Consider the following 24,744-nt stretch of genomic DNA (forward strand, 5'->3'; position numbering starts at 1 on the left):
ATGGAAATAAAAGGTAAATTTTCAATTTCTAATTAATAACAATATAAAGTAAATATGTAATGATTTATGACAATATTGAGTGCCAAAATAATTAATCATTCTTACCATAAGAAATATTAAGCTTCAGAGATTGAATTTGACATTCGTGCTCATATTATTTCCCCCTCTTGCAAGGAAATAATGAACAAGAATTTCATGAGCAACTCAATAAATTCAATTGGGCGTTTGTTAACAAGAACCAAGCATGTATTTATTACCGACAATACCCCCAAAGAATGATATGAGAAGTAGAAATAAGAGATATGCATGAAGAATGACCCCATCGTCAAAAATTAAATTAGACCACAAAAAGGGGGCAAGACAGGGAGTGCGCAATTCCCGGCATTTTAGAGGAAATCAACTCTAATTAGATGGAATTATTAACTTATGTCTGTTGTATTGTGTAAAAAAAAAACATAAGAAACCATCATGAGACGTGAGGAATTTAATACCAATTCCTTGTGGTTTTTCTGAAAGAAGGGGGACTCCCTCCAAGAGATATAGCGCTTAGACAATGCGTGAAGAACTATAGTAACGACAAAATGTACATTAAGAACTTTACAAATAACATTCTCTAGATGAGTTTAGCACGGTGTTCCTTCCACTAATGTGATCCGCTGTTGTCTTCATTTTCCAGCTTATTCATTTCATTATTTTCCTATTCAATGGGTCATTTATCTATTTACAAATTCCCCCTTTCGTGGAATTTTTCTATATAAGAGGGTCTACTTTTTTTTTGTTATATAAGTCTGTTCAACACCAAAGGTGATGAAGGAACACAAGGTTCCAAAAAAAAAACTCCCGATGGCTTCGCAAGGGGTACTAAATAAGGGGGAAAGACAAAAATTATTCACCCTCATTGATCATTTCCAACATTAAATTGGGGTCTTTGGTATTATGTATATGAAAAAGGTATAATATTGTTTGCAGTATGAGGGATCTTTTTTGTTCGTGGCAACAAATTTGAATCACTCGCCTTCCATGCAATTCCGTTAAGTGTTGAGATTGGGGTGCATCTGAAACAGGGACGAACCCCTAAAGTTCCGCGCCGGATACCGGAGGCGCATTGCACACACAAAAGAACGCCATACAGACTATCTTTTGAGACCCCTTAGGGGCTTTTTTTCGGTCTTCTCAACAAGGGGACTTTTCCAGTTGCATAAGGGGTGGGTATATATAATTTTTGTTAAAATTGTATATATTAACAGGAGGTATTAGGAGATCGCATGTTGTGTGCTGCCTTTTGTATCCACTCGGTCACGCGTGCTATTGCTGATTAGGCTCAAGCAGCAACCTATGGGCCGTATATGAACAAAACATCTCTACAATCAAAATAATATGCACACAAGAGGGAAGCTGCAAAGTACCCCTCTTTTGTCCTTTCACATCCCTCTGTAGCTTTACAATTTTTTTGTTTTTCAAGAGACTCCCATCTCACGGTGCGTGTTTAACCTCAGAAATTTTTGTTCCCAAAAAAAAAAACAATACCATGCTACTGTTGAGGCCAACAACAACAAAACGAGAAGACTTTGAGCCTCTGCTTTGAACCCCCTTGAGAAGATTTTCACTTGGCGATTATGTTCGACCACTAAAGAGAGAATGAGCAAAAAAGGGGTTCTCAGTGGCTTATGGGTCTCTGTTTTTTCTCTTTCTTTCTTCTAGATGCTTCTCAATTGCCTGCCAAACACGTGAGAAATTCACATGATAAGCCATAGGGTTTCGGACCGCATTACAAGAGGGGTAGCAAATGACTTGTATTTTTTCCCATAAACTTGCCAATTGAGGCCGGGTGGTTGGGAAAGTGTAGTACAAAAAAATGGAATGTATGAAAGGTAAGTTTAAATACCTGCTTAACTGGTGGCTGATGGGCTGCACCTAGTTTTTTGGGGCTCTGCGGCCCCGCAGACTCCTGCTGCGGGGAACCGGAGGGTTCCACACGTACTATGATCGCAATGGTTTCAGCTAAATGGACACCACCTCAAAATTGCCCCCAAAGTCAAAACACAGCACACACCACTCCTAATCACCTTTTGAGGTTCACACTTGGACCACACAATGGTACTTTAGTAGGACCGCGCCGTAACTGATTTGGACTCGTAACGTGTAATCCAATTTACTTCGGCTCGACACACAAATGTGTGATTGCCCTAATCCTCTTTTGCAATCCTCGTTTTCTTCCACAAAGGATCTACCTACATATGCAACATATATATATATATATATATATATATATATTTAGTGGTAGAGTGGTTTATACTGGTTTGTCAATTTGGCTCCTCAAGAAAAAACGTAAGCACCGTGAGGTCACCCAGACGTACGGCGCATCCGTACAAAAATGTTCCTAAATTGCCAAATTACTTAAGTCTCTCCACTCATTTAAGTCTCACTTAATTGCAATTTAAGATAATAAAAGATGATTGTAATTTGAACGATAAAATCGCTGTTTTTGGTCACTAATTGTATATATATTTCTCTTTCTGCCTTTTACAGTCCGAGGCTACATACATACGCCAAACACTTTTGCGCCGGACAAAAAAAGAAGCGCACATAAACCATCAAATAATACCAAAAAAAAAGAACAATCAAACATTAAATCACTATTAAAACAATTTTATAGACTGATTTCGTCATTTACACAATTTTTTGCGTCCCCAATACAAAAAAAAATATAACCAATAGTAAAGTTGTTATTGCTAAGTTTTGTAGCTTATACTATGTGTGTTGTTTTATATATAATATTATTACTTGAAAGATTAAATATGGGGAAACCTAAATGGGGAAAATTCAGCAATAAAATATCAACTATAAAATGCACAATAGACGCTATAACTATTTCAACTCTCGTCTATATTTCTTTCTCGCGCAGCAATAATAATAAAAACGACGTCGTTAAAGAAGCCGTAATCCAATTTTTTTCAGTGTGTGCTAAAACTCCGTGTTAGAGGTTTTTTTTATCGATAGATGTATGTAAAAAATTTTCACTTCTTTCAACTTTTCACACAGTGATTATTTTTGCCACTGCAAATTGTTACTTCTTTTTTTTTCTTCACTTTAAGAGTAAATTTCTACGCAGCTGTATTAACTTTTTTTTTCTTTTTCGTTTTTTTTTCCTGCCTTGTAAACACTGTGTGTGAGTAATACTTTGAGTAATTGCCACAATTTTCACTTTATATTTTATTAAGCAGACTCTCTTTGCTTGTTCACGAGATAAAAAGAACCCACTTCTTTGTTGGCATAAATTAAATATCCTCGCACATTCACAATTACACGTTATGGGTATGTTTTATTATGTTTCTTTTATTATTTTTCTTTCCTTTTACATACATATGTATGTACATAGGAGGGAGTTCTTAATATATATATTTTTATTATATATTATTACATATAGTGTGGATGGTGTAGCACATAAATGTTTAAATTTAATCCCAGAATAATTTACATCCACGGTGATATTATTCTAACAATGGAAGAACATTGAGTAGTATAATCCAAATGTGTGGAGTAATCCTTTAGAGACAGTAATAATCCAATTATTTGAACACCGCAACAACACATATATGTAGCAATTGAGTTAGACACGGATTTTCGGGATATCGTCTGCTTGTCCCATTCACTCTTCACCATTCATTTTCTTTGTCACATCTCATGGGATTTCCACACAAAAAAGGAGTTTTTGCATCCATTTTCCGCACACTTTTCTCCTTCACAAACCACCAATGTTGGCACATTCAACTGAGGTGTGGCGTATAGAAAGGTTTCAGTTTTTTTTTTTTTTTCTTCAAATTGCACTCAACACTCCTGAATTTAAGGAGACTGCCTAAGTATCCTTTAGTCCGTGTACACTGTCAAAATGCACTGGATTAAGGGTTTTAGTTCACAAATTAGGGGTTTATAATCCAATGAGTATTATCTCATTCGGAGAAATCACGAAAAAGTCCAGCACAACGTATACGTCCGTTCACATTGGTAGCTCAACTCGTTGTGAGATGTGCAGTGTTCAAGTAGCCTAGCCGGTTTCAACGCAACGTCATCCATTCGGGTCTGGCGTCTCGCGACCCGACCACCATACCGAGCGGAGCGAAAGCCGCACTTCGCGGAGAGTTGCATGAACTCCACCATAGAGACCCCGGTCGACCGAGACATCCGATCGACATCGATAGAAGCCACGAAGTGGCATTACACACATATAACATGCCATTGAATTGCCATGCGCAGCAAAACAAAATGCACGCCATGCCAATTCACATGTCTGTGCGCCATCGAATGAGCAACAGAGACCAATACCGCCAATGTGAGAAGTCGTGAATGCAGACGACAGAGATGGCGTACCAAAGATAGGACATAACTATCCTGAATGAGACAGAAAATTCCACCCTATGCACCATACACAACGCCGGGGACCATGAGGGGGTGAAAATGGGGTGGAAAATTGAGAAAAGCGCCCCCCATCGGAATAAATTTACCCCCAGGGTGATGACATTCGACATGGGACTAATCACACGCACAAAACCACCGTCCATTCCCCTATCCAGCAATGGTACCAAAAAAGCAAGAATCTTCCCTAGAACGCACCCCCGCGAAAATGGCGATGTTGTGACCAAAGAAAAATCCAAACGGTGTGAAAAGAAATTTTCCACGCAGAAGCAGATTGAATTTCTTGTCTTCAAACACCATCTCCCGACAAATTTTCCGTATCAGAGCCATCTCTTTACCCGCGCTCAACCACACGCAACCAAACCCAACCACCGATACCAAAAAAAAACACACAAAAACCCATCCAATCATTTCAACTGCTATAAATTGGAAAAGCTATGAATTTTATTATCATTCATGAATATAAGAATGTTATTATGCAGAACGAAGAGGAGAAGACAAAAAAAAAACTCCCAAACAACTTAAATGATTTTATACTATTTTCGTGTCACAATAGCACTCTGTTTTTAGTGTGGAAAATGCCAAGAATCCCGCAATATGGTTATTTCGGTGTGGCACGGGGGAGATTTGGGAAAATTTACATAAACACGCATAATATATGACTATGTACAAAATGCAATGTTATTGAAAGTTTCTGCAGAAGTGAATACCAAACACTCTCAATGATCACCCGAGATATTAGAGACCCCGCGTGCCCTTAGATAGTCATCGACATTCTCATTGTGAAGTTGAATTTTGCCAATTCCAAACACAGATTTTCTTGTTATGCAAGCATGAGGTGTTTTACATAAAGATTTGCAATTGCAACAATGTAATTTTAGTCAGAGTACTAATATGTCTTTTATTATGTATTCGTAGTGAAAGTGTATGAGAATAAATTTGGGACATGATCAGCCGGGATTTTCTTTATTTTCAAATGTTTAATGGGTTTGATTTTTCTTCAAAGTGACAGAATATTTAAAAAGGTTTGTATAAATCTTATTATTTAACATTTTATGGAAGAACTTAGGAGAGATTGCCGAAGTAATAATCAAAGGTCTGCCCTTTACAGGTAAATATAACTGATTTTCAGGTACTTGTTGGTATATTGCTGACTTAATAGCAAGAACCAAGAACAATAGAACTGCAATCTTAAGTTTCAACTAAAAGTTTATTATAATGTTAGGTAAGTAAACAATTTTTTTTAGTAGGGAATAAACATTCAAATGGAAAAAGATTAAGAAATTTCCAACTAAATAGTTCGACTAAATAAATCGAGCCTGAACTACCTAAACCGTATTTTATAATGCAAAATACTTTTAAAAAACATTCCTAAAACTGAAGGTAAGAGTCTCTCTAATGAACAAAGGAATGATCTATTTGTGATATGCACTAGGAAAAAGATTATACTGCACTTTAATTGCTTCAAAGTACACACCAAAGGTAAGAAAGACACAAAATCGGTAAAAAAAAGTAACAATAAACAGGTAAGAAAAGTATTTTTAAATTAAGGCAAAGTTCAGAAAAATCTTTTTAGTTTAGTTTTTAAGTGTTTTAATTTTATGACAGGCATAATTATAGTTTTGTCAATTAAGTAAGTGTTTTGGAAATAGATAATTAGCCAGATTGATGTTTTCTGAGATTCATTTTTGTATAGGTACTCTTTGCATAATGATCTTCAGAATCCCTGAAATCCTTTGATTTTAAATCTATAATTAAATCCCATGGAAATCAACTTGAGATTGCATTAGATAATCTTGTTATGTTGCTAATCTATTCCTTACTTCTTTACACACTAACATACATATAGACATTAACAGTTGGGATATATATATTGGATCATTATGCGACATCCTCAAAAATTAACATGTCAATATAAATCCAATTATGGATTCTAATGCCATTCACTGTCGTTATTGAGCAATAAGATTATAATGGAGGGTATAGCCATAAAGGAAATGTCCCAATTAATTTCCTGAATGCACTTCCTTCGCCTGCAAACCCCAAGCAAGCTTTAATGCCTTGCTGTATCATGAATAAACCACTGATTAGTTTAGTCCTAGATAATTGTTTGTGTGAATTGTATGAGGATAGGGGATAAACAATCTATGGGGAAATCCCAAATGTATCCACGATGTGACTATTTGAAGGGAAATGGGCATAAAACATCTTCAAATGGCCCCTTTGCGGATCTTGTCTGACATACAAAATGGATTCAGATGGGAAAAGAAATTGTAAAAAAAGGGTAAATATTGTTTTTTTTTACCTTAGCTCTATTGAATGGTGAAACATCAATGGAACATACCTGCAAACAAGAAAGAAAAACCATTAAGTATATTGCATAAATTCATTGCTTTGTTGCTAATATCTTGTTAATCTTCTTGCGTATACAATTCAAGTTTTCTTTGATATTAAATGCATAAAAGATGATGCGGTGTGTGTTGTATTATCATTCATCTTTGGTTATATGATACATATAGGTTTGGTGAGAGGGCTCAACTGAGGTAAATATCTTCATTTTAAAATAATCTTGACTGTGTGTAATATGATAAATAATACAGAGTGCACGCAAGTCATGTTAGTTGATCCTATACTGCTCTACGCGTGAAGGTGTCTTAATCTTAGCACCGTATATTATCCACCTACCATAAATTACTCTACATGATCCCCTTACTCTTGATACTAAGTATTCGGGATTAAAGACTTGATTTCAGGGGCTTTTCCTATTCCATTTCCCATTCAAGAAGTTATACTGTTTTTTTTTTGTTTCCACCTAGGTTTTTTTCTTTCTCTCTCTTCGTGTGCTATTTGCAAAGAATAGGGTGAAAGAAAAATAAGGGATAAGATGGGGTCAGATTATTCAGGAAATAAGTAGAATGGAGAGATCCCTAAAAGAACTCATCGTGAGTTAGTCAATTAAAGGGATATATATTTGTAAATGTTGTACACATAGTAAGGGGACAATTTTCACTACCAACCAACCAACCAACCAACCCTTCAAGATACAAACTCAAACAACTCGGGCAATCGTGGAAGTGCAATTAGATAAACATCATTCATTTTACAATGTGGTGCTTTCCTTAAATGTACTCAAGATAAGGTGTCTTTGAATGATATTTGTATAATTTTTCCCCAATGAGCACTCATTTAATATTTAACCAAGATAGTGTCAACAAATTTAATTTAAATGTATAAGCACTAATTGAGTTTTGTAAACATTCATGTGTCTTACATGCGAAATAAACTTGCTGTATGGGTTGTGGATTATATTTATGGTGTATATTTGCAAGTTAATTTATAAATAATTCAAATGGCTGCCAATGTGGTGGCCTGCATTTTAAAACGTGACACTCGACATAAATATAAAACTAAACTACCATCACCTCCCATATCTAGGCTATAAATAGACCCAATTATCGTGAAATAGAACTGACTAGTTGAGGGTTTTCTTTTCGCAAAAGTTCACCCATTGTGTCAGCAAAACTTCCTAAGAAATGCATATATTGACTTTCTGGTGAAGCATGTTTAATGCCATAAATTGTGGTTTCCATTTTCATCTTTGTACCTCATTCTGTTGTGTAAATATTTATGAACTAGATAAAAATATTATCAAGGAATTAGATGATGTTTTTTTCTGTACATACTTCATCATGTATTTACTCATGCGACTCACTGGCTGTTGACTCTTCCAGTTGATTTTATAAGAAAAGTGCGAAGTATTAAGGATGAAAAAGTGTCGTTGGACATAACACATAAAAAGTACCATTTTATGCCACTAATCCCGTAAATGGATTAAATTTCAGACAGTGGGTAATTTACAATTTTTTTTCTTCTTCTTAATCTTCTCAAGTTTACCTTTTTCCCCCTGAGGTGCCATCCACTTTTCTTGGTGAGATGCGGCCTCTTTTTTTTTTTGGTACACGCAGCATACACACCACTGGTTCTTCCCACCGTCCACACTGTGCGCGAGCAATAATCACCGCACCGGAGTCAATGAGAAATTATGTCAAGATAGAAGGCCCCGCGGGAGGAGGCAAAAGGAGATGAGGGTTATGGACAAAAAATGCAAATGATCTCATCGTTCACTTTTAATAAAACTCCCATTGGTATGAATTATGATGTTTAAAATTGATAATTACTGTTAGCTGTCGTTAATAACAAGCGAGAAGCAGGTAATGGAGGAAGGATGCCCCAGCAAAAAAGTACGTAGCCCAACCTTTTGCCCGTACACACTGCTTCCCATCGACATTTTCCATCTTACTTGATAATCTTTATTTCAACTTTTACGTTGTTTTTTTCTCTACCTCTTCACTTCACCTTTTCTTCCAACAAACCCAAGCAAACCCCAAGTACTCAACATAGCACACAGTGCATGAAGATGGTACAAAAAAAACACAACGATGCACAGAGAGAGAGAAAACATTTGAAAAAATACATAACATACATATGTATATGAAACCTAAAAATGGAAGAAGAAACCTTTACCACCAATGTACAGTAAAATGCTTATCCAGTGAGGAGACACACAGTCAACCCTTTAGGAATAATTATGCTCTGCGAGGATGCAGAAAAACAATGAAGTTAATATGGATGAGAGAGGAAGATCTTATATAGCTTCTTCCTTACTTGTACACATCACCCCAATGCATGTATTTAATAACAATTGGAACGTTGATTGTCGTAAATTATATACTGCGAACATTGTTATTAGCACGCCAAGCTGCTGGGCAATTCACCGTGTCTTCCTTCTTCTTTTGCATCCGCACATTCGACACACACTTTTAGTTCTAGTTATGTATGAATTGTAACCTCAAATGCTATGTATGTACACATGGTATACCTACATTTTGTTTTCTTCAATAGAACCATCGAGCAATGGGGCATCTGCTGCACTTTACTTTAAGTACTTATAGCCGATTGGTTAGACATTGCTACAGTTGCAGTATTTTTGATTCATCAGCAATGTAGGAGTTTAGTAGATTTTAGCCAAATATGTTGTCGCTTCAACTAAATCAATGAATTTTCTTTGAAAATTAAATAATTTTGCAGGGAGTCTTAGTTATCCTAGTATGGTTTATGATAGAGGTATTGTAACAAATGTTAGATAGCCGAACTAAGAAATTGGCAGATCCTAAAAGAATCTGAACTTAAATAAAAGTCTAGTTGGAAGATCTAACTACCCAAAACGTTAGTCTGTATTGAGATAAATAAAATAATTAAACCAATAACCATTTATGGAATTTTATTGAGTTTTCACTTAAAAACTTATTAGATTTGAAAAATTCAAGCTTCGTTTTAAATTTTGTGGTCACAAAACCAGTTAAATTCTTTCCAGTTTTATACAAATGTTACCAAGTTTGGGAATCAATAAAGTTTTCTATTGGTTGTATTATATTCTTTAAATTTTTAGTTAAAAGAATTAGAATTTTAGATTTTAGAAATTGTTTTTTAATAATTTTGTCATTCTTAAAAATATTCTCATCATGGAAGGGAGGCAATTACAATAAAGAAGTAATCTACCCAGCTAACACATAATAACTTTGACTTTACTTACTATTTATTAACGTTATAATAACGTTAGATTATCGTAAAAAATGGTCAGAATTTCGTCATTAGCTTACTATATTCTAACGTCAGAATAACGTTATTATTTGGTAAGTAAAGTCAGTAAAAATTGAGGCATTTTTAGTCATTTTGCAGAAATCAAAGTTTTAGTCATTAAAACATTACAAATCTATTTGTAGATGATCAAAAAGCTATTAAAAGACGTTTTTGCTTTATTTACTTCATTTTTTTCGCATAAATTCAATTTTTTGTGTAAACGTTGGAATATCGTCAGAAATAAGTCATTAAAGGTCAGTAAGATGAAAAATCAATCATTTTTTCTATCATCAAAAACTAATTAAAATGGCATATAAATGCATTAAAATGATTGTTTAAAAGAGAGCAAATAGTTTTAGAAGCTATTTTGAGCAGAAGAATCTCATTTATTATATAAAAATATACTTTCAATTTCTTCCTTAACAACGTCAGTATACCGTAAGAAAGCACAAAATTTCTGACCCTCCATCAACTTTGGCTAAAATTCCTGCCGAAATCTCAACGTCAGAATACCGTAAGTATACTTACCCTCCACCAACCTTTGGTGTTGAGGGAGAGACAGAAAGAGAAAGACTGCGTGGGATATTTCTTTTTTGTATTTCTGCACTCTTCTTTTGACCTTTGACAGGCGTTTGTTTTGGTTTAGGTTTTTCACGATTTTCTCGAATAAATCAATAAAAATGAGCAAAATGATCAATGAAATCGTTAAAGGAGATCATAATGAGGGTGCGCCAGGTCTTGTTCATTAAGAAATACGTCATTTATTGCCACAATTTTAGTATTTCGCGCATGTCATATAACAATAGGGAAGAATGCTTATACGGATGACCAAAATTGTGCGTAGGTGTCTTGGAAGACCTTCTCTGAAATTCACTAAGGGAAAAAGAGCGTTCAAAAAGGGACATCCGAACGTAAGGAAATCCGCATAGAATTTCTTAAGATTCACATGTAAACCTATCGCGAGCACAAAATTAAGATTAATTAATCAGTCTTTTTTTCAATAAAAAAGATCAAAATAGATCATTTAATTGAAATGATTTTTATCAATTTCTTGCAATATTTTCCTACAGTTTATTTCAAGTTTTTTCCAGAATAAGAGAAAAAAAATACATTAACGTACATATAATATGTATTGCATAAACTTTTATTGCCAAATATCACATTTTTCTTTTCAAAATAAATATTTAATTTCCTTAAAAACCCTAAGTTATTCCCAGGTAGGCAATTTAATTGCCCTTGCTTTGCAGTTTACAAGGGTTGCTCTCCTTATCTCTTAAATGTTTATTGCAGGCTTGCAGGTCATAATCCGTATAAGACAAAATGTATTAGACTTAGTTTTCATTTTGGGTACATACTTTTAAAGAAATACTTCTGAGAAAAAGGGTTTAGGTAAATATTTGTTTTCCTTGAAGATTAAATAATATTTAATTTGATCGCACTTAATATGTTTTCGTTTTACATAAAATAATTTACTGATGCACACACTTTGATTTTTGATTTGATTCGATAATATACGAAATCTATTCAAAAATATAATAAAGTTTATTTAAAAAAAGCTCTTTTTCCTCTACATTATATATCATTTATCTGTTCATTTTAACGTTTCGGCCAAATACAATATATGTGACAAAAATTTTTAAGCTACGAGATATGGCGTAGATTTAAGTGTCCGGGAGTATCAATAATTTTTATAGCGAAATTCAGGATATTTAATTGCCTTTGAATCAAGCCGGGTCAGCATTTTAAGCAATAGGAAGGATGTCTAAGACATTTTAAATGAGTAGTAAAGACAGAGTCTATTTTACATCATCAGAAATATTCCAAAACTTTTTATAAAAAATAATTAATTTTTAATAATAAGTCCATTTTAGGTTCTTTTTGATTTATTTGTGACGGTAAAGTATTTCGGCATATAAATTTGAGATATAGAAAATTTCGAAAAAAAATTATAAATATTCCTTGTAAAATACCATAAATATGGTATATTGGTAGGGAAATAGAGAAGACACCATTATCCTATGCTACCATGTATGCTAGAGAGAGAAATATGTTTGGGAAATTTTTTTTGGGATGCCATGTCAAAAATTTCCCCTTTTGGTCTCAAATTTTAAAGGTCAGTAGAACGTAAGAAAAAGGTCAGAAATTTCTTCCAATAACGTTATTCTGACGGTGTACTGACTTTCAACGTGGGTCTTTTTTATTCCCCATTATCACGTAAAATGACTTATTTTTGATGAATTATCAACGTTATTCTAACGATCATTTTCGGCACATTAGACTTTATAATGACCTTTTGTGCCAACTGGGTAATAAGAAAACAGATTTTTCGGATTAAGAGGGATTAAAAAAAATTTACGTAGATCTGTAAAATGATTCAAGGACTAAAATTCATAATTTCTGCATTTCAATCTCTATTCCTTGCATATGACAACCCTTTGGCTTTAAGATCAAAGTGATGCCTTATGGTGCTATGCAGGAAAAGAATGTCAAGAAAACATGATCATGACATTTTTTCCTGACATTTTTTTTCATTCCCTCTCACTCCCACTAATGTATTTCTGTATCTTTCGTCTTTCTCCCACGCATGGTGACGACATTTTTTTTTTCATGGCATGCTTTTTTTCTTGCGCACAACATGTTTTTATTTCCTTGAATTTTCTCAACACTTGGGGATATTTTCCTCAAAGAAAAGTGGAAAATGCTTAGCTAAAGAGTCCACAGTGCCAGGAAAACAGTAAAAAATGAAAATTTACTGTAATTTATGGGCCAAATATGTGAAAATGTGCGAAGTAAAAATCAAAACATTCTTTCCCTGACCAATTTTTACGGGATTCTTTTTCGGATTTTCACCACACAAATCACTTCCTGCAGGTTTTTTGGACCTTCCTACAGGTCATCTGCATAGGAAAGGTCTGCCTGAGGTCAGGGAATTGCTTCCTGGATCGTACAAAAAACTCCTGAACACAGAAAAACTGTTCCGGGAGTGAATGTTTTGCTGTAGAAACTGCACAGTTTTCACTTATTTGGCCGATAAATACATACGATTTTCCACTTTTCACATTTTCACAGGCACTTAGAACACTTCCACAAGTCGCTTTTCACTTTTCCCGAGCTAAAATATCACAATTTACACAGAAAATTGACGAAAACTAAGAAACGTGTTGACTTCGCAAGAGCTTGAAAAAGAATGTCGCAGGAACATGTTTTTTTCTGTCATTCTTTTTCCAGCTCTTGTGAAGTCAACGTGTTTGTTAGTTTTCTCTGCAATTTTCTCTGTAAATTGTGATATTTTAGCTCCGGAAAAGTGAAAAGCGACTTGTGGAAGTGTTCTAAGTGCCCGTGAAGATGTGAAAAGTGGAAAATCGGGGGTATTTAATGGCCAAATTAGTGAAAACTGTGCAGTTTCTATAGCAAAACATTCACTCCCGGACCAATTTTTTCCGGGCTTCAGGTGGGATTCTACCACCCAGGAAGCATTTTCCTGCCCCCCACACAGACCTTCCTTGTTGCAGATGACCTGTGGGAAAGTCCAAAAAACCTGCAGGAAGTGATTTGTGTCGTGAAAATACAGAAAAATATCCCGTAAAAATTGGTCAGGGAAAGAATGTTTTGATTTTTCACTTCGCGCATTTTCACATATTTGGCCGCTAAATGACCATAAATTTCCACTTTTCACGGCTTTCCTGGCACTGAGAACACTTCAGCAAAGCCCATTTTCACTTTTTCATGGAAAAATATCCCCAAATACTGAGAAAATACGAAATGAAAAACATGTTGAGTGCACAGAAAAGAATGATGAAAATGTCGGAAGCATGCGTCAGAGAAAGACGAAAGGTACAGAAATACATTAGTGGGAGTGAGAGGGAATGACAAAAAAATGTCAGGAAAAAATGTCATGATCATTTTCTCTTGACATTCTTTTCCTGCATAGCACTATTATTGATTTTTGGCTTTGAAATCAAATCAATATAGTACAATACGATTCCTCACTCAATTCACTTGCACAACCTGTGACTCCCAGAAGTGATGGACGAAAGTTTTAGCATTTGGCTTCTGTGAGTACACTCACTTGTTGTTTAATATTGCAAACGTGTACACACTCATATCTCATGAAAAGATCCATCTCCTTTTGGAAGCCATTGCAACGTGTAATTCAACAGCAAAATCCAATGATGCTGCTGTGTCGTCTTCAATGGATAGTACCGTCGTACATATACACCAAAAGCAATAGAGAAGAAGATGCCAGAGTGTGAGATACTCACAGGGACTTATGCCAACAATACAAGTGCAAGGAGACGAGGAATGTGGAGAGGATTAACTATATTTATGCTATGCCACTTCGCCTAATATCTATTATACTACATAGTACTTCCACAACTTTGAGTATATGCATATGAAAATAAGACGATGAGCACGAGGATGATAATAAATATTAAATTATTCAAGTAAACACGAATACAATATAAAATAGCTTCTTCGGCTGGTGGTTGACGATGGTTCCTCGCTGTCTATAAGGAGGGGTGTAAGGGGTAAATTACATTTACAACTGAAATATGTGGATGAGTAGCATACCTATACATATTATATTTATAGATGAAAATGAAGGAAATTGATAGTAGAGGAAGGGAAATAAATTTCATTACATTGTCGCTAAATTGTATTTGCTTTGCAAAATATAAGATTTATGTATCTCCATGTTGAGGAATCTTGTACAACAATCAACGCAGAGATTTCTGCTGCAATAATTTGTGAATTTATGCTTATAAATGATCATTGAGTTTTGTGTTTAACATGTTGTAAAACATTTTAACATATCAAGATAAAAAGAAATTCTTAGAAAGCGATAAAAGATGCCGAAATTTAAAAAAATCTTTACAAACTATTTTTTTTAAGATTATTCAAATCAAGAGGAATTATCATCCCATAAAAAATGGCCAATTTGTTCTTATCCATGTCTTAGCCTTTCTTCCGCCCTACTATTTCCTACCCAGCTAGCCTCTTGTGGCTGTGGCTCCTGTGGCTGCTACGGGGATCCACAGTAGCGCCACCAGACAGTCCCAATTCGTGGCTCTTTCAGTTTTTGCCGTGACCGAAATTGGCGGCCACAGGGGACCCACGAATGGTTGCAAATTGTGACCATGCAGAATTCAATGAATCTTGAAAATCGTATTTCACGTATTTAACACCAATTTAATGTAACAGAAACTTTATAATTTCAGATAGAGATTACTTATAAATCGATATCAATCGGAAAAGTATAGAATTTTAAGAGAATTAAACATTTTTGTAAAAACGGCCACGAGAGGGTCCCAGAGCAGCCACAGCGAGGTCGAGACGTTTACAATTTATGTGAAATATTAGCAGTTTTTTAGCTTTTTCTTGAAAATAAAATATCTGGGCATCTTTAGTATGTTGATAACAACTGATAAATATCATTTTATCTAAAATACAAAGAAAAAAAATTTTTTTTTAATCAGCCACAAAAGTAAAGTCACAGGGGGTCCCCTTTTTTTTGGTTCGTGGCCGCCCTGTGGCTCCTACTTTGGGAAATTTCCCAAAATAATTTTTTGAGCCACCACCGCGGCGCTAGTTATGTTGAGATATTTTTGTGTGAAAGAGAGGCACATAAACGTCATATTCCTATACTCTTCTTACACATTAGAGAAGATTACTTGGTGACAGACCCAAAACGCATTAGGGAGACAAAGATAGAAAAGTGAAAGAAATATATATCCGCAAGCGGTGCGCGAACCACGTGGACGGCCACTACGCGGTCACCACACGGCCACAGCGATCCTAAGAAATGCATGACGTCACAGCGATGCTTTTCACTCACAAGATCAATGATTCTCCGGGAGATCAATGCCAAATGAGTTTAAAATAAAAATATTAGAAAAAAAATATTTTTATATTTTTGAATAAAAATATGCTTTTACATAAATTTAAATAATTAAAAATTATCCGAAGATACTTTATTAAATTTTTCGCGTTTTTAATTCCATTTTATCAATGCTCTCACTAATTACTAATTATATTTTTTGTGATCGTTCAAACCAAAAATCATAGTTATTCATTTTTTTGTCAGAAAATAAATTATTTTTAAAAAATATAAACCACTATATCGATATTTGAGTACCTTCAAGAGAGAAAATAATGTTTTACCGCACCTGCTAAATATCACGTTAAACAGAATTTTCAATCTTAATCTTAGGTATGAATTTAGGTAAAAATTTTGACACAAATATTACTGTAAGTATTTTCCTTTAGTTGAGACAATTGCAGGTAATAAATGGGTTTTATGGTATTGTACTGCCGAAAGGCTTAGTAAGGAAAACTAAAAGATTATGCTCCAGGTAGCAATTCGAGCAGCACATGGGTATCAATGCATAATGTTAATATTGGAAATACCCAAATGTTTTGCAAAAAAACTCTTAAACTTTCCAGTAAAATATAAGAATTCATTTTGTTTGCAGAAAATTCATATTATTTTAAGTCTCGAAAACAGCGTATTTTCAGTTTTTAGTCTTTGCAATAGCTATCTATTTTACATAAGCCTGCGAGAATAATGTTGGTAATGGTTCCCTATTAAGCCCATATGAAGCACGTGGAAAAATATCATTACAAATAATCTCATTTTCTTTATAATCCTGGACATTTATTGGCATAAAACAATGTCAGGACCCTTCAAAAAGGGTTTAGTTTAGGTTTTGATCAATTTTTTGCAATTTTATTATTTTACCCCAAAAATCATCAATTTTAATTCATTTAATTAATAAAATTACATTTAGGACCCGCATTTTGAGATTATTCATTAAATTTCAAGACGTAAAGTGGATATCGCATTTATTTCTGAATGGTTGATACCCCGAAAATCTGATTACAAAGTTATGATAATTCTTTGACATATTATTGTATATTTCATGAGGGAATATACCATCGCCATGCCCTCTATGTATGTTGTAGAAATATATTTTGAAAGAATATTTTTGGGATATTTTTGTGGGAAATTTTTTTGGATGCTTGCGCCGTAGCCACGAGCCATCCACAGAGGGGACGTCACAGTGACCGGTCACGATTTATTCCCCATTTGTATGTCACCTGACCGTGTGGTGGCTGTCTGGTGGCGCCACAGGGGCCACCCATGACCGCCACGGACCGCGTGGTGGCTGCTGAAGGTGTGCTGGGTATACAAGATAAGACATATGAATTCCTTCCCTCCCAATTCCATTCTTCTTTAGAATTCAATGAAAATCTCAAATCCAACAGATATAATACGGAAGAAGTATGCAAAAATTTCTAAGTAACATTCATTGGAAAGTTTCTTTCTCTCCATCATCATTTGCAACCACAATGACTCTATTATGGGATGGCAAAGAATTGGTTTTGTATTTTGCCTCCATATAGTTGGAAAACGGCATCACATTAGAGGTTTGTTGTATTTTCCTCCAACACGAAAACGTGACTAACTCTTGACACTCTTGTTAATATTGGGAATCACTGCTTGGAATCATAAAACATGTGTGTGGCATATTCTCCTATATATGCAAAGCACGAGTCTTTGAGCATCGATGAGTATAAACAAGAAGGTTCGAATATCATTTTCGGAATGCGATAAGGAAAATCAATTTCTCTCTCACCCAGCAATGGAGATGTTTAGCACAGCAACAAACATACCGAAAAAAAATTCATCATCTGGCAAAGTGAAATGCCAAAACATCAATAAATTCCCAGTATAATGTGAATGAGGTGAACCTTCCATAGGAAAAGGAAATAAATCCCAAAAGAGGAAAAATATTGTTATTTGGAAAATGTGTGTATACATAATACACATAATACCTAATAACAATAATAGAAAGAAAATAAGATTGAAAAAAAAAAAGGTTGAACACAATCCAAACTATTTGTACCACTTCTTCATTCCACCGTGTATTATATTAGTTAAACTTTTATGATGACGATAATAATAAACATATTACAAGTTTTGCTACTTGAAAACAACCAAAGTGAAACCCACTTGGGAGCCTCAGGTAAACTTTATAGTAGTATTATTCTGTGTTTGGGTATTAAACCTCCTTCTCTCAACTCCAGAATGGTGTATAAATTACACTAAAACTTGATAAATATATATTTACAGCTCTCGTGTGTACATTTCCATGAGCGGAGTGTTGAGGAAGGGGAGAAGTTTAGACGAAGTACCATTGAGAACGTCTCATTAAAATCTATTTCAATGCATGCTGAATGCTTTGTGGAGTAAAATATTTACCTGCCTTCAATTTTCATTAATAAAATATAAAATACCACAGAATTGATTTCTTTCTCCATAAATCCAACTTAATGCTCTTTTTTTTCTTCACCCACTTTGGGTAACAAGAAATTATTCCCATTGAACGAAAAGCACACACAGCTCATGTAAGTACAGGTGCTTCAAAACACCTGAAAATCCTCAAAAAAAATCTTTAAAAGTAGATTTACTAGGAGGATTAGGACTTAGAATTAAAATTTCAAGCTATGTAATGTAGGGAATATCTCAAACTTTTAGGTCTCTAATTAAATCTTAGAGAGAAAAGTGCACATCTGTGGTAAGGAAAATTCATTAATGTTTAAGAAACAACTTGTGGAATTTATATAATTTTTTTTTATTAAGTTTCCTAAATATTTTATAGGAGGGTTCTTATACTTTTAAGATCTTTAAAATAATTTCCTTGAGTAATTTAGTAATTTTTCTGTAAGAATACTCATAAATTCATATTGAAAAGAAGTTTATTCACTCTTCTTCTGGCATATAATCACTTTGTTTTTAAATAAAAAACAGTTTTATAATATCTTACAGAGAACCAAAAATATTCAAGAAAAACATGAAAAAAAAAGTTTCACTTGGGGCAACTGACTGTGGAAAAATTTGCCTAAAAAAAACTAAAGCCACACCCTATTCTATGTCACGTTATGTGTTAATCAAAATATGCAGCATATGCTTGATGCATTTGAAAAGAAGATAAATAATTAAAAAACGACGTGAATTTTACATTTGTTAAAAAAATCTTTTCTGATCTTTTTTTTCTTGAGCTAGTAGGGAAAATGGAAAGTCAGTTAAGTTTTTCATAAACGTTTTTTTTTACTTATACACATACAAGTTTTTGCTTCTCTTGTGTTGCGTGTATCCCAAAAATGAATAGGCTTCTTTCAATAATATTTTTCTTACAATTTTTTTTAAATACTATTTAGTAGACAATTTTCACGGGATAATTATGCATTCTGTACTAGATTAAAACAGAAATCTACTTCATTTAAGAGCACCTGATATCCCTAACCCTGTATAGAGTACACCGAAAGAAATAAAAACCAAAAGAATTTAGCACGATATGGGTGTAATTTGTTGAATACGGTGAATTGTAAAATGATTATCGTATATATGAAATTGACGTGAGGATTAATTACACCATCCGCCACAACTAATTAATCTCCCATATACATAAACCTCAATATTATGAGCATTCTCCACACTGAAATTCCGCATTTTCTCTCCCCCTGTGGGGCGCATTCTTTTTTTGTTTTGTTTCATTTTTCAAATATACGTACAACTCCGTCGGATTCTATGCACCACAGAAAGGCTTATGCATTTGAAATGCCTTTTGCGAATATTATTTTATTAACATCCACAACAATGCAAAAACACAACAAACTATGTTATGAATGATGAATAGCGATGGATGAAACAGTTTGCCGCATCATTTAATCATAAAATTGGAATATATACGAGGCATCGTGTACTGGTGCAGATTGTAAAATGTATATGGATGGGGTTACACATAATAAAATAATAATTTAAAAATATACATACACGCTGCTGTGTTGTATATAAAAATGCATTTACTATATATTTATTGCTGCTGAGATATATGGTAGCAGTAGCACAATATATCAGGGTATTTTATTATGATTTCACATTCAATAAAAAGGCAATTTTAATCATCATTAGCAGAAGAATGCATTCAAAGCTGTGTTATTTAATTAATTACCATCATAAATTAATTCACAAAATGAACTTACAACAAATTATGCAAATGTCGGCATTATTCTCTTTTGTTGTGTTACATTCACACAGCGCCAAACAACAATCAATTGAATGTTTATAAATACTGCTCTTTATACTACACTTCCACTACCACACCCGCCCATCGTCTACTCTACACCTCTATCGATTTTTTTTTTCATTTCTTTCTTCACGTGATAATAAGCAACACCTCGTAATAAATTTATTATGAAAATGAGCCAATTTGTGGAGTGATATAACAAAACTATTAATAAACTATATATCTTTGGGATAGTGGGGCATAATGTACAAAATATATGAATAATCTCTTTTTTTTTCTCGTCTCCTTTAGAAGAAATTTGTACAATTTGCTCACTCTCCTCGCTCATTATACATACATATAATATCCTTTTGAACTCCGCGCGCTCTTTCCCCACCACGTAAACCCCATTAACCCTTGCATGGCTACACTTGGACCTGTCACATAAATTACATTTTTATTGGTTCACCTCTTTAGAACCAATAAATGTGACATATTAATGACTTTATTTAACTGTGTGATTGTCAAATAACAAATCACTCGGTGGTCATACCGCCCGCCCCACACACACATACCTCGGTGTCCCAATGAAAATCTCATAATTTCACAATTTTACGAGATATGCCACTGGATATTTGCAATGATATAATTCCAAGATAAAAACGTGCAGAAAATGTTATTGAATTAAATGGGAGAGGTCGATCATTGCCTATTTGTTTCACAATTATTTTTAAAATTAATGCATTTTCTACTTAAAAAAAAAGTCAAGAGCTGTGAAAAAAAATCTTTTAAGTAAATTAAAGTCAAATTGACCTTAAAACGGATGTTGAAGAAACCGAACATGTTTATTTACTTTAATGGACATGAGAAGTTTCCCAATAATTATCTTATTTGGATTTTATAGCTTTACAACTTAGACTTATACTTCGAAATCAATCGAATACATTCAATTTGTAGCTAAATACGTTAAGAATATGAAAGAAATAAATTAAACTGTGTGAAATATTTTAATTATTCAAAATGTTTTATTTATGATTAGTCTTATAGAATATTTTGAAGGAGTTTATTCAATTGAAGTCTTTTGTGAAATCGTTGGATGATACATGCAGACAAAGAAAATCTTAAAAAAAATTAAAGCTTTAAGAAGAGGAAAATATACCTTTCATTACTCACTGAAATTAACTGGGAAAGAATTGTCTAAAAAAATGAAAAGTCACGCCCACATAGCACCACATTATTCCTCAAACTACCAACATTTAATTATTTTGAGTACCAATGTTGATTAAATAATAAAATAAATAATAAATAATTATTTTGATTTTCTTAAAATACAAAAATCTTTTGCAAATTATATAAAGTTTTCTCAATTTTTATTTAATTTATTACAATGCACTTAAATTTTCTTAAAGATATCCCTCTACCTTTCTTCTACACAAAGAATAAAGAACACAAGTAGCACGTTTTAGTTTTATTAGAGACAAACCACACGGTCATCGGACTTGTGGGCAAATTATATATGGACAAGAATGCTGTAAGAAACGATAAGAAATTGAAAAGGGGGCGGAGAAGAAAATAAGTTAGAACCTCTGGACATTAGATGGTCAACAAGACATCTCGGAGAGACGAAAGAGAAGAGATAGATGGATTGATAGGACCCGCGTGAGCAGCACACCTTGTGATACACAGGTCCCGATGAAGTTTCCCCATCTTGGTGTATCTCAATTTGATGCTGTTAAGATTTTTGTCTCTCACCTTGTAGCATTTAATGTGAATAATTAAGAGATGAGCGAGGGGTTACCGAGATACTGGCTTTTTATACAATCATTACATCACACACACAAGATCTCTGAATGAGATTTAAATTGCAAAGAAGGATGAGGAATAATGATAAAAAAAGAAGAATATGTTCGCGTAATGCTTCGGAGATTTTTCTCTTTATTTTTTGCCTCTGTAAGGCTTCTCCCCCGTTGGACAGAGCGTACAAAAAAAAAAGATTATCACTCTCTTTTATGTCACAATTAACACTTGAATGTCTCTTCTTGCCCATTCGTTTTGCTCCTTGCTGTGAAGGTGGGCAAGAAGAAATTGGTAATTTTAGTGTGATGCACACACGCATAAGTTATGGATATTGTTGTGACTTTTTGAGGAAGAGAGAATGTTTTATTTTTATTTAAATGAAACATAAGAGAAAATGGACTGTGAGGAACCGAACAAAAAAGAACCGAAACATGCGAATAAAATGCCCATGTTAAGAAGCAATAAGAGGTGGAAGGTTGCGGATGGCGTGGAGTTGTAAGAAGAAGAAGAAGAAGGTAAAAAAAAGAGACAAGACAGAGGTACAAAAGGAGGAAATAAATAAAATGAAGAGAGTCTCAGAGCTGAGATAAAGAATGAGAAGCAACACAAGGTGCTCACCTTTTTGTTCTGTGCGACCAGAACAACAATCATCATTTATATTGAACAACGGGGCTACAAGAAATAAATAACTGCAGCCGAGGCACCCAAAGAGAAAACCACCAACAAAGTCACAGAGGTAACAACCATTCCAGCGACTAATAAGATAAAGACAAAAAGGACATCCATATAAGGTGAGAGCAACAATTTTTTTCTCTTCCTCCTCCTTTGGCTCGCTCTTCGCTTTTATTCCAATGAATAAAATGACTGAATAAATTTACTAAATGTTTCTCTCTTACCTCGCCAATGTCTCTTTTTTTCTCTCCTCCTCCTCCTCCCAACATATAATTCCTCAAGTCTCACTCCTCGTGAGTTGCTCTTATATATACACCATGAGTTCTCTTTTTACCACATCAATTCCACTATTTGCACTTTTCATTACTCCCAACCCCCCCCCCCCGCCCCACCTTTTGGTGCAATTTATCTCCACTCGATGTAGTCGAGTGTGGTATCGATGTAGTGCCAATACATATATAGCACAAATGCAATGGAGAAGGTATAACGATAAAAAGAGCACCGAGAGAAAATTTAAAATCAATTGACTGTCAATTTATACAGGAGATACAGAGAGGAGGTTGCGTTGATGTATTTGAGTCCATACGGTAGAGGTTAACCCTTCAATGTTGCCCTTTTAGCACTCAATAGAGCAGATTGAGAAAATGGAACACTTATTGGTTAATGCTGCAAAAGGAGATGTAACTTTAATTCAATTATCATTGTTTGCTCAAGAAAGCATATCGTTGAATCTATCCAGTTGAAGTTTGTTGGCGGTACAGAATTGCTAAGTAGAAGCTACATCCAATTACATTGTCTTCTAACAAGTTATTAAACTTTTGAATTAATTTTTAGCAATTATGAATTATTAAATTCCTTTTAACCTGTAGAAGTGTCCATGAAAGCCGAATAATTATGCTTATTAAAAATAAAACGTTTTTGTAAGGATTAAGAATACAAAATAGTTATCTAATTTTCCATATTCTGGATGAAAGGGAATGTTTTGGGCAGGTTTAAATTTTAAGGCCGAATTTCAATTTTTTAATGTCAAGCTTAAATTTTTTTTAAAAGACAGGTACTAAGGTTTTAACGTCAGGATAGACTCAAATAAGGCTGAATGCATTTAAAAATCACTTTTACGGATTTCCATGCCAAAAGACGAAAAAAATATGTACTTGGCCGCATTCGCTCAACAATTTTCGCAAAAAAAGTAACAATAAAATCAAAAAAAAATTCCCAGTCTTAAAACTTACGCAATGCGTAGCCTACTTAATAGATCCTGCTTAAAAAAAACTAGTCTCGTTTAAGGAAACTCGGGCTGCCTTAAGAAACTTAAACCTAACCTTGGAAAACTTAGCCTTAGCTCAGAAAACTTAGACCTAACTTAAAAAATTAGGCCCTATCTTAAAAAAAAAACTAATCTGTTTAAAGTCTTAGAGTCTAAAGAAACTTAAATCGGAATTATGAATTCCCTTATTCAAGTGTTGACATAATGTCTACAAGGTAGTTAATAAAAAGTTTTTGCTAGTTTATAATATAATCAGAGAGTTTTATTAAAAATACTTTTGTAACTTTTCATTTTTGAATTATTATTTTACAAGCAAATTAAATGCAAGATTTTATTTGTACGATTGGTATTTTAAAAACGTGTCATGAAAATAAGAAAATGAATAAACTCCTTTTCAGTTGAAAATTTAAAAGGTTTATTTTGTGGTTATAATTTACCACTTTCAATTTATCTTTATCCACATTTTGAGCCCAATCTAACGATTTCCAAAGTTTTAATGGTACACAAGAGAGTTATGCTGCGAAGGAATCGCTGTACTAAAATTTCTCATAATCACAGCATAGCGGGGACCTACAATATCACATAAGTGTCTCTCATCGTGTCTTCTTTCACTTACACCTCAAAAAGGTGCGGGAGAGCGGTGCGGGTACAACTCCAGACGATGAAGAAGACGTGTACGGAGTAATTAGCGTTGCCAGAGAGGCAAATGATTTAATTAATTAATAAACGTACGATATATTGTGGGCATATAGTGTGTGCACGTGGTGGCACGAGGGGTGCAACGCAGTGTATTAATTGGACGCGCTGAGGTAATAATTTTACAACACTCTCCATGGTGAGCACACGGAGACAGACACCGTGCCAGAGTGCATCAGTATACGAAGA

The 24,744-nt window shown here is 34.1% G+C and overlaps 1 protein-coding gene across 5 annotated transcripts in view; it reads right to left on the reverse strand.

Annotated features, from left to right (window-relative positions):
• LOC129790610 (autism susceptibility gene 2 protein) overlaps positions 1-24,744 on the reverse strand; it is a 195,637-nt gene that overhangs the window by 120,039 nt on the left and 50,854 nt on the right. The window contains exon 1 of one of the 5 annotated variants that reach the window (XM_055828200.1): positions 1,886-6,650. The exons of the other annotated variants lie outside the window; for them this stretch is intronic. The gene's annotated coding sequence lies outside the window, so the exon portion shown is untranslated. Of the gene's footprint in view, positions 1-1,885; positions 6,651-24,744 lie in introns of those variants that run through there. 5 annotated transcript variants of the gene reach the window in all.

This window comes from Lutzomyia longipalpis, chromosome 2 (genome assembly GCF_024334085.1).
Source record: "Lutzomyia longipalpis isolate SR_M1_2022 chromosome 2, ASM2433408v1".
Classification (NCBI taxonomy): Eukaryota; Metazoa; Arthropoda; class Insecta; order Diptera; family Psychodidae; genus Lutzomyia; species Lutzomyia longipalpis.